This window comes from Cimex lectularius, unplaced genomic scaffold (genome assembly GCF_000648675.2).
Source record: "Cimex lectularius strain Harlan isolate CLEC.00 unplaced genomic scaffold, Clec_2.1 scaffold132, whole genome shotgun sequence".
In the NCBI taxonomy this organism is placed as follows: Eukaryota; Metazoa; Arthropoda; class Insecta; order Hemiptera; family Cimicidae; genus Cimex; species Cimex lectularius.
Window position 1 is genome coordinate 733,193 of NW_019392772.1, and position 11,156 is coordinate 744,348.

At 36.9% G+C, this 11,156-nt stretch overlaps 1 non-coding gene across 1 annotated transcript; it reads right to left on the minus strand.

The window, feature by feature from the left end:
- Positions 1–5,300: 5,300 nt before the first annotated feature.
- On the minus strand, positions 5,301–5,403 carry LOC112127168. The gene has a single exon (XR_002910427.1). It is a non-coding gene; the product is annotated as a U6 spliceosomal RNA (small nuclear RNA).
- Between the last annotated feature and the right edge of the window lie 5,753 nt (positions 5,404–11,156).

An 11,156-nucleotide genomic window follows, 5' to 3' on the forward strand; every position in this document is an offset into this window, starting at 1 on the left:
AATCATTGGGGATCTTTACAAAACATTATGAAGAATTTATGTAATATTTGGTTTCTTTCTTTTTGGCATACTTGTTTTCTTGTTTCATACATCATTAAAGGTTAATTAACTAGATATCTGTAGGGTTTAATTAAATATAAACATGATTTTAAATTTCAAGTAAAGGAAAATAATTACCCAACGAATAAACCGCTAGTGAGAAAAGGATAGAAAGGAATAATTTCCTTCTCAAGCCGAGGAAAAAATAAAAAGTAATATTTGTTGAATGTCTGAAAATAGGGCCAGGATATGGGAATTATTTAACCTCACCAGGTAGGCTAATCAAGTATATTCCAACCTTGCCCTCGACCCAATCCTTCCTCGTCCTTCCGTTTTGTGTTTTCATCAAGCCGCCGAGTACACGGCCGACTGTTGTTCTTGTGTTTTCTTCCTTTTTTTCAGAATATATAAAAAGGCCTCCCTGGAGAAATGTTGAAGCTCTTGTTTTCTCCTTGATGAATTTGCGAGTCGCTCTGTAAAAAAATAAATCGCCCCGAGAAGATTGCCCGCAATAACTTTGTAACCGCGAACAATTCTTTTACTCAGTACGCAAGCCCGTCGTGCCCGGGCGGAATCGCGTTGAAACCCTCGGGCAAGTTCGAAAAAGCGAAATAAAATAAAAGCGTGTCCGACCTTTTCCAAATGTATTAAAAGGCAGGACCGTTTGCCCTAAAACGAAAAGTTGTATAGTAAAAGCGGAGGAGTTTTCCAGCTCATTAACCTTTGAACGGTTTCGAAATAATAGAAGCCGGATGGGGACGGAGGGTAGAAGAGGCTTGAAAGTTCCTGTAATTCCGCTAATAGAATATGCAAGGGAGGTTAATCCGAGTGACGGTACGGGGAAAAAGGGGCAGGTTTTTCAGAAAACCTCCCCCTATAAATACTAAATGGCCGGACTCAGGGGGTCTTTGTAAATTTAAATTAATTTCTTTAATTTATTCAGAGCTCTTTTCTCAGCCTGTTCTTCCATTTTCTGAATTAAATTATGCCACGGAAAAAGAATGCCTAATGCAAAGGTGAAGAGTTTAGATTAAGAGGGAATTTTACCAAGGGAATTAGCACTCTTAGATTTCGGTTTCAACTGACTAAAATAGATTTAAATTAAAAACAAGTGAAGGTTGAAATTTTGTAACCTAACTCAAAGCTAATTTAAACAATTTTAATAAAAATGGCAACAACATTTCAGAAATATAATATACACGAGATACGGGTATTTAAATAATGGTTCTTTTTTATCGGTTTCAATTCAATTTTGAAATATAATCATTTTCAAACATAAAACTTGAGGTAAAATGTCAATGTCACGGATGGGTTTCGTACCCACGGTCCCCCAGTTGTACTTGGAGGTACAGATCCGAAGACCGTGGGCACGAATCCCTTCCGTCACATTGACTTTTTTATCTCATATCCGGTGTTTAAAAATTATGTGCCATTAAGAATCATAAAACAAAGTATATAATTGTTAAAGGAGTCATGTAGAAATAACCATAATTCTACGCTCAACCCTACGAACTCGCCCAAGCGTTGGGGTGGATAACAAGGGTTTCAGGCGTAAAACGAGTCAATAATCATAATTTTTAGATAGCTGTCTAGCGTACATAATATATATCAACATTTGTTTCGCATTTTCCGCAATTATTATACATGACTGAGTTTTTTTATTGTTATTTTTTAAGGGGGGACCAACTGCAGAGGTAATATTATATACACTCCTCGCCAAAAATGTCGCAACATCCCGAAATTTTAAAGAGGGAAAATTTAAACTTATCCCAGTATGTTCTCTAATCCAGTGGAGGTAAACAAAAAAGGATACTAGAGAATATATTCCGGACATCAGGCAAAGAACTCATATTGCAACATGGACTAATTCATCCATGTTAAAATATGTCCTAGAAACAAAATGATCATGGAAGGATGAGAATATCGGCATAGTTTTAAAATATTACCAAGTGCAGCGAGCTCGTGTTTTCCTGTGAAAGATCAAACAGTGGACCATATATTTTTTCACTGTCAAAACTGGGAATCGAATACTCATTCATGACATCACAGAAAATATTTTAAAATAATCAAAACTCGGCTGTTACATCTTCATTGTTTTCATTATACCAAAATGAAATTTCTTCTATTGATCGTTTCGTAGAAAGAATGGAATGATAAAAGCCAGACTCTTTCAATGAAGTTAGCCGATGTGAACTGGAATGGGGGAGTCACGGTTCGTTGGCCACAGTCCTTTAACAAAATGAGTTCAGTTCATTCCAAGGAGACCACAGAGCAGGCCCGTTTTTATACGCAACTCGTCCAATTCGGTTATTAGGTACACTTCCCGAGAAGGACTTTCAAAGGACGAAGATGATGAGAGCGGTTTGGTCAAAATAGATCTCAGGACTGACCATCCTAGCTGTTGGTCGTTTAGTTACGTCATAATATGACAGACCAAGTAATTTTTCTAATATTTCTTATCCAGAATTTACTACTACGACCGTGCCTTTTTCCTCCAAGACATCTACACATATATAAATCAAAATGAAAAATATAAACATAAAGTAAATCGGGAAAATTGAACAATTCTGAAATATCTTCATATGGCATATTTATGAATCAACTGGAGATTTCTCTATGATTCATGTTGATCACGTCAGAGCAATATGGGTGAAATAAGTGCTGCAGAAACCTGTCATTTAGTTCTTGAAAGTTTCTACAAGACACTTTCAATAAAAAGTGTCTTTTCCGTTGCATTTTGGGTCAGTCAACTGTTGTTTTTTGTTTGAGTCAACAATAAAGTTGTGTAATGAATGCCCGTCTTTTTTTGAAAACACACAAAACACAAATTAAACAATTAAAATGTTTTGATTATAAAAAAATTATATATGGCAGTGAATTTTTTCACAAAAATACAAGCTATAACCTATATTTTACGTTGTATTCCTAAAATGAATTTTTTTTAAATCTTTTAGTTAACACTATTCTTATTTTACCAACAAGTTCCGAAGAAAACTGATTATCTCAAATAATATAACAAACCCTTTGGGTATTTTTTATTATTTATAGAATTGCCCGCAAAACATTGATGCAACTGCTTACGTAAAATATAACTTTTTCGTATATTCGTGAGACATGCTATAGGGCGAAACATTTCACAATATTATGCGGTTAAAAAAATATTACTTATTCTTCTTTTTGTAAACCTTCCTCTTAGAAATTAAAATTGAATGATAAATTTCAATAAATTGTTAAGTTAAGTGGTTCTAAGTATGATTTACTTCTATTTTACAGGTGGAGAGCATACTCTTGAACCTGTAGGATTTTTTTATATGTTAATATGGGAACGTTTTTTGTGAAAAATTTGAAAAGAGTATTGTAAATTGGTCTGACCTCACGTAAAATCACCTATTGGTGATTGTATTTAATGCTCCGATGTATGACAAAGCACACAATTTATACATATATTGTACAACTACCAACTGGTAAATAAGAAGGAAGAAATATAACAATACAATTTTTATCATGATCAACATTTCTTTTGTTTATTATTTGCTGTTCTCGGAGATAATGCCTCCGGAGCAACATCCCAAGACTGACTTAAATTTACAAAAGACCTGCTGCGGTAAAACCAGCAAAACTAAGGATGATGTCTTGTGTATTTATTGGACATTTCTAACTCAAAAGATACGAAATTATTGAGAGTGGCAAAAAATAGTATTGTGTAAATTCTAGCAAGTTCAACCTTAGAACATAATATACGCTACTGAATTCTTAATTAAGGATAAGTAATGAGGAAGTAACTAATGAAAAAACCTTAATCGTGAAAATAATGATATTGATTACTGATGAGACATTATTAAATTATTTAGGCTAATAAAAAAGCCTGAAACTAGATATTGAGCTATGATCTATGCGTGGAGGTCTGTCAACAGGGCGCTCAACACTGTAAGGTAAAGTTCGTATAATAATAATAATAATAATAAGCCGTCGGAAGTTAGGTTAAATTAGTCCAAAACGTAAAGTTTTATGAAAAATAGAAGCTTGATTGTAAAAATGCCTTATAATGCACACGTGAATTTCATTTGAGAATAAGTGTTAACGTTTTCGACACCCAACGTAATAATTAATTACAATTAATTAAGGTTTTTAGTTGAGATAAAAAAAGTCAATGGCACGAACGGGATTCGAACCCACGATCTTCGGCTAGATACGCCGCTGCTCTACCACTTGAGCTATCGTGACCTCGGACACTAACTTCCCATCTCAACCCCACCTTTTGAATTTTCCCTCCTTTTTGCCATTGCTTATCTCAACTAAAAACCTGGTCAAGCGGACCACGAAATTAGTGAATTTAGTAATAATTAATATCAATTCAATCACAAATCTGAATACTTAATTATAATTATTTTTATTATGGTAATTTATGGCTTTAATACTATATTTTAACAGCATCTTCAACAAGTAGCAAGTAAAAATCAGGTCCGGATTTCGAGCAAATGCCACCTAAAAGCCAAGTTTTTATTATTTTCTTTCTCAACGAGTACGTCAAATCTTCAAATTTATCGTTTTCTTTTGCTTGTTCTGCTAGAGCGTAAAGTTGTACCATTGTTAGTATTATGTTTTACTTTTGTATTAAGAATGCACAGTCTGTCAGACGTTCTCTCAAATTTGACAACGTTGTTCATATCGGGTATCCCTTTTCGTACGGACCAGACTTGCAAATAATGCAAGTTATCAAAAGAAGTTAAATGATACCCCCTGTTTATTTTTTTTTATACAGTATCTATTTGTTTTCTTTCTGCCGCAAATATCATTATCGAATAGTAATGAAATAAATAGTACCAAGGGTCGCCTTTTTGACTTGTTTTCTCCCCTTATGTAGCCAAGTTTCAGACGTGGGTTTAAAGGACCATGCCTTTATAATTAAAATTAAAATCGTGAACGGTTCATCGGGTTTTTAAGACATCATCCCTGAATTTTTTGAAGTTCATAGTGCCAAGTGGTTCCACCTGGATGGATGTCCTGCTCACGTAGTAAAGTTTCTCTTGAATAAATCGGTAGAAAGGCAACCGAAGACCTATTCTTTAGGAACCATGTTAACCCATGTTAACTACATTTAAGGGTTTAAGGGATCAAGTTTATGGAAGTTTACAGCCATTAAATAGCCGACAGGAATTACAGTAAGCATGTAGTGTAATTGATAGAGTGCTTTATCGGATTCAAACCCGTGACCGTGATGAGTGATGTCAACGCCTTAACCGTTGCGGCCAAAGACGCCCAAAAATGTGGAACGCTTCACAAAATTGCGTGTCATCTTATCACGGGGCCCACTAATCTTGTCTGTATCGTTCCAATTTTAATTTATGGATCGCCGAAGCGATTAGTTTATGGTTTTTTACTTTTCTGATTTTTTGTGTATGACAGTTATGTAAATATTATTAATTTTTTTGTGTTTGTTTTTTAAACACCGCCATACAACAGCTTAGTTGAGAAAGAAGAAGAGTACAAATTAAAAAAATCCGAACTTTTGTACTATTTAAATAAAAACTGTGTCTAGAGAAATCTTTAATCGATTTTGATGAAATCGAATTGATTTTTTATTAAAAAAAGAAAAAGATTTACCTGAATAATATGCAGCAAAAAATGTAGGGTTGTATTTAGAAAGAAACAAGTTGATTTTGATAACTTGTACATAAAATATTTATTTATTTGATTTATTGTAACATGTTACAGTGTCAAACATACAGATGGTGGCTGGCTTTCATTACATACAATAATATACAATAGTAATAATAATATACATTGTAAAGAGAGAAAAAATATCCTGGCATTGTCTACAATAAAATGAGTAGTAACATTGGTAATAATTAACATTTATAGTTATCATAAAGAAAATAAAACATATTTATCCTGGCATTACATCCGATATAACCCACCAGTAATAATAACAATATACACTTTTAGATATTGTAATGAAAATAAGGCAAATTTATGATGACATTACATACAATATAACACACCAATAATAATAACAATAATGTGCGGCAAAGGCCGGGACGTCCTACCCTCCAGACCAGACCAACGCGACCAGGCCCTCTGACACCAAGCTAGCAGTAAAGAACATGATAAAAGAAAGATGGCAGCGTCAGTAGGCCGGGTTGTCCGAGAGGCTTTTGCGCGTCAAGAGCACGATTCGTAAATGGCCCCCCGAGAACATGAGCCGGAAACAAGGAATCTTCCTTGCGCTATTAAGAATAGGCCATACACGGTTGACACACGGGCACCTGCTCTTGGGCCAAAGCCCGCGCAGGGGCCCCTTATGCAGAGAAAGGTTGCGCGACGTGTCCCACATACTGGAAGCGTGTAGGCATGCCATCCAATCTGAAGATGGTACTCGAGCACTGCAGCGAGTTTCAGGGTCCCCTGTTCCCCTTTTTAAGGGTAATTGATTTTGTTTTATTGTATATAATATGTCTTATGTGTTGTGTGTCTATATGTTTTGTCTGAGTGCATGTATTTATTAGCGTGAATGGCAAGGGGTGAGGGTGAAATATAACGTCATCATCACCCCTCGAAAGATGAAAGCGTAAGAGTGTGTGTTCGGGGTCGATGGCGGAATATTTATAAAAGTACTCCATCGACCCCAATCTAGATTGAAGTCTAGTTTGAATATAGGATCGGTGGAGGAATATCAAGTACTCCACCGACCAAACGGAATGAGTATTGTATGGATGTATTTATGTGTATGAATGTATTTATTTGTATGAATATAGTGTTTGAAAGTGTAAATAGAACATTGACTTAGTTGGGGGCTGAAATGACCAAGATGTCGGAAGCCACAGTCAAAAAAAAAAATTCCTGCATGAAAATTACTTAATTATTTTGTTTTAAACCTCACTTTACTGAATGATACGCACCGGAAATTACAGTTTTCACACTTTTCACGATATATGATTAAATTTCCGTGAAAGAGGAACGGTACAAGTTCTTCAGTTGAAACCGATTGAGAAATCAAACCCATTTTCACCGAATAACGCCACGGATACAGGTACATTTCTAAAAGGCCCATATCGATTTATGTGTCATCCTCAGCGGCATCTTGAATGATTCATGGGGTGTTTTTAAAAAATTATCCAGCGATGAGCACTCATCTATTGTCTGAACGGTGTTGGGATTCTCGGGTCGCGATTAAACATGGCCGCCCTGAGTAATGGGATTAGGAGAGAAACCCCCTTAATAACAGGTGTCGGCTGTGATTAATTCCCGAAGGAAACAATGGATTCGCGGCGCGTTTCTCTGTCGAATTCGTACCCGGACGATTAACATAATCATAATGTTGAATCTCAATTGGACGGGGCGCTGAATAAAAAGCGATCGAAGACGGCAGATCTTTGAAACTCTTTACGATATAATTCCGGCTCCTATTTTCCTTCAGGACAGTTTATGCTAAAGCGTGTACAGTGAGACAATCATACATTTGGCTAAGGCAATTTAAATCGTGTGGTAACTTTAGGTATACCTTTCATTATGTACCAATCCCGCGAATTGTTTTATTTTATCTATCTTGCGATATTGCTTGCATTGTTATTGTAGGACCGCATGATGGATTACTGAGGTGGCTAAAGAGCCTATTGCATTCCATCCATCAGGAATATTGTACTTCACCACTTTTTTTATTTGTATTGATTTTTAGAACAGTAAGTCAATTACGACTGTAAAAATGCTTTAACAAAAAAAAAAAAAAAAAAAAAAAAAAAAAAAAAAAAAAAAAAGACAACCCAAGTTTTTGACATAGAAGAAGTAAATAATGACTTCACTATGCCTATTTTCTTCATCACTACGTAGAGCACGATGTGGCCATCAGCTTATTAGTCGGGGAGGTTTATCTAGAACTGTAATGGAACTGAGCAAATGACCAAGGCATTGAGATCTGTGGAAAGGAATTGATGGAACAAAAGAAATATTATGGTCTCGGTGAAGGATGAAGTTTGATACGAGTGTAAAAAATTTTTATTAGAACTTTCGAATGGAATCTTAGGTTGCTTTGGGAGTTGGAATGCTTGGATGAACACAGAGTTTGATACCATAAGTTCACATAGGTTCTATAACCATATCAATCTTTTGCACTTAAGTGGAAGTTTGGATTGCATATCGACTAATGGTTATAACAGTTTGCAACGTCTGTTTAGTTCTTTCGTTTTAGTGTTGTTTGCGGATTCCAAGTAAGTCGTTTACCCCGGTGAAATCCCAGGTAACTTAAGTGTTGGATGGGGAGAAGTGAAATCCCATTAAAATAAACAGGTGGTAGTAACATCTTACTACAAAGTTAATATATTGGATCTTCTTCGCATTTATTTTAGTTCTCCACGTTTGGTCCATGGCAAGTAGTTTCGATGGTAAGGTAAGCTGTAACGGCAGCAAAAGTGGAGAGAATTGTTTCTTAAAAATAAGAGTGTCAGCAGTATATATAGTGTAAATGAGAGGTCCACGATTGCTCCCTTGTAGGACACCAGCTTTGGTAAGTAGACAGAAGATATCGCTGTGCTCTGTCCAACTCTGAACGGTTAGGCAGGTACGAGTTTACGATTAGGTAGTAGGTATTGGGTAAGGTGCCATTCAGCTTCCGAACCGTGGGTCAAAGGCAATTGCTCCATATCAAGGAACACTGCTGGAGGATGAAATGACGTCTAGAAGGCGATGACATTAATGGATTGTAAAGTACGGGGACCTAAATCCAAACTGGTGACTCGGAATAGATCCTTCGGATTCAATGATAGGGTATTAGAGTTTTAATAGGGGGTAGTTACGGTAAGGATTGATAGGGGGTGGCATGAAGGAAGATTGACGGGTTTGGTTGGTTTATGAAAAAGAAGTAAAGAGAAATATTTTCATACTTTTCTCTTCTTTTCTGGGGGAGATAACTACGTGTTTAATGTCGGAAGGTGAAAATGCTTTAGGAGGAAGATAAATGGGTAAAGAATGATTAATTCGTGTTCGATTTCATTTGTCTCTAGAGGCATTAGATTCGCTGTGCGGAGTGAAGAGGTGGATATGTGCAGGGCAAAGAAACAAGGTTTTTCTTCGTCGGACTTGGCCCAAGAGCCATCATCCCTGCGAAGGGGATCACAACATGGTTTTTATTAGCCTCCATTTCTTTGACAGGGGCGCATTAATTATGTTTGAGTAACCATACTTGTTTTCTTCCTAAGTAAAAACATTATCCTTATTTCCTTCTAACACACACACACGAACACTCCTACTACTATCGTCTGTGAATTTTAATATTTTTATACGGCTTTTCAGTTGGAAATGGGCAATATACAGATTTGAAGTAATAGTACGCTTTGCCGACTTTTCCACAGCAGGACTGTTGTGAACTTAGATCAGTCCTGGAATGGTACCCCATAGACATTACTGGCTGTATTTCAAAAGGATATCAGTTACGCATGGTACATGAAGCAATGTGTTCTCCACACACAGTCACGGTCAGCTCTCTGCCACAAACCTAACCGGCACTCTGTGCAGAGAACACAACCGACATTGTTCTTATGTCCAAGCTGGATGTTGATTTGCAAAGCCTCCCCAGTAATAGGGAACCAGATGCGGGACGTCTAGAGACTAGGCTATTCTCGTGAAACCTTCTGATGACTATTTTAGGCTCAGCCGTTTCAAGTTGACTACCTTTCAAGGAACCGTTAAATGACGAATCCGTAGTGCGGTCAGAGCAATAAAACGATCGTCTCTAGCTGTCGTACATAGCGCTAGACCACTACCTTCTCTTGAACCGAGCTTTCCTGTGGCCCGCCTTAAATAATTAACCCTTGCTTTTATGGATCAAAGTTCACCCTGTCCCTGGTCTTAATATTCCCTTTGTTCCAGAAGAATCTAGTCGGCAAAATGGTATACACGACAGAGGTAGACAANAATTTTAATATTTTTATACGGCTTTTCAGTTGGAAATGGGCAATATACAGATTTGAAGTAATAGTACGCTTTGCCGACTTTTCTACAGCAGGACTGTTGTGAACTTAGATCAGTCCTGGAATGGTACCCCATAGACATTACTGGCTGTATTTCAAAAGGATATCAGTTACGCATGGTACATGAAGCAATGTGTTCTCCACACACAGTCACGGTCAGCTCTCTGCCACAAACCTAACCGGCACTCTGTGCAGAGAACACAACCGACATTGTTCTTATGTCCAAGCTGGATGTTGATTTGCAAAGCCTCCCCAGTAATAGGGAACCAGATGCGGGACGTCTAGAGACTAGGCTATTCTCGTGAAACCTTCTGATGACTATTTTAGGCTCAGCCGTTTCAAGTTGACTACCTTTCAAGGAACCGTTAAATGACGAATCCGTAGTGCGGTCAGAGCAATAAAACGATCGTCTCTAGCTGTCGTACATAGCGCTAGACCACTGCCTTCTCTTGAACCGAGCTTTCCTGTGGCCTGCCTTAAATAATTAACCCTTGCTTTTATGGATCAAAGTTCACCCTGTCCCTGGTCTTAATATTCCCTTTGTTCCAGAAGAATCTAGTCGGCAAAATGGTATACACGACAGAGCTCAAGTAGAGTCAAATTAGGTAGACAAGGAAAAAAAATAAAAGACAGATACAAAGAACAAATAAGAACATTTAGGAAGAATAGCGGAAAATCAAACTACGCGACTCACCTCAATGAAAACTTTCACCCTCAACAATACAGACAACTAAAACATAAAACTACAACACGACGTACAAAAAGGACGCAAAATGATCATGTTTGAACACTTGAAAATATAACCCATTTAATACTAAAATACTCCTAAAAAAACAAATTATCGGGAGTTCACAAACCTCTTTCCACCCATCAAAACATCACAACAACTAAACCATCAAAAAACGCATAATTTACAAAAAAAAAAACCGACCGTGACAATATAAATTTCAATAAAAAACTAATTTAATTAACCAACGGTACCGGCAATCACAGATACGACCATAAAAAGATAATTGTTTGCATCGAAATCACACAAACCCAACACTTCAGGGGACAGCAGTTGCCGAGTGGTTAGCGTAATAGAAGCTCAGCTCATAAAACCCTCGGTCGCGGGTTCGATTCCCCCATTGGAATTTTTATTCACGGGTCTCCAAA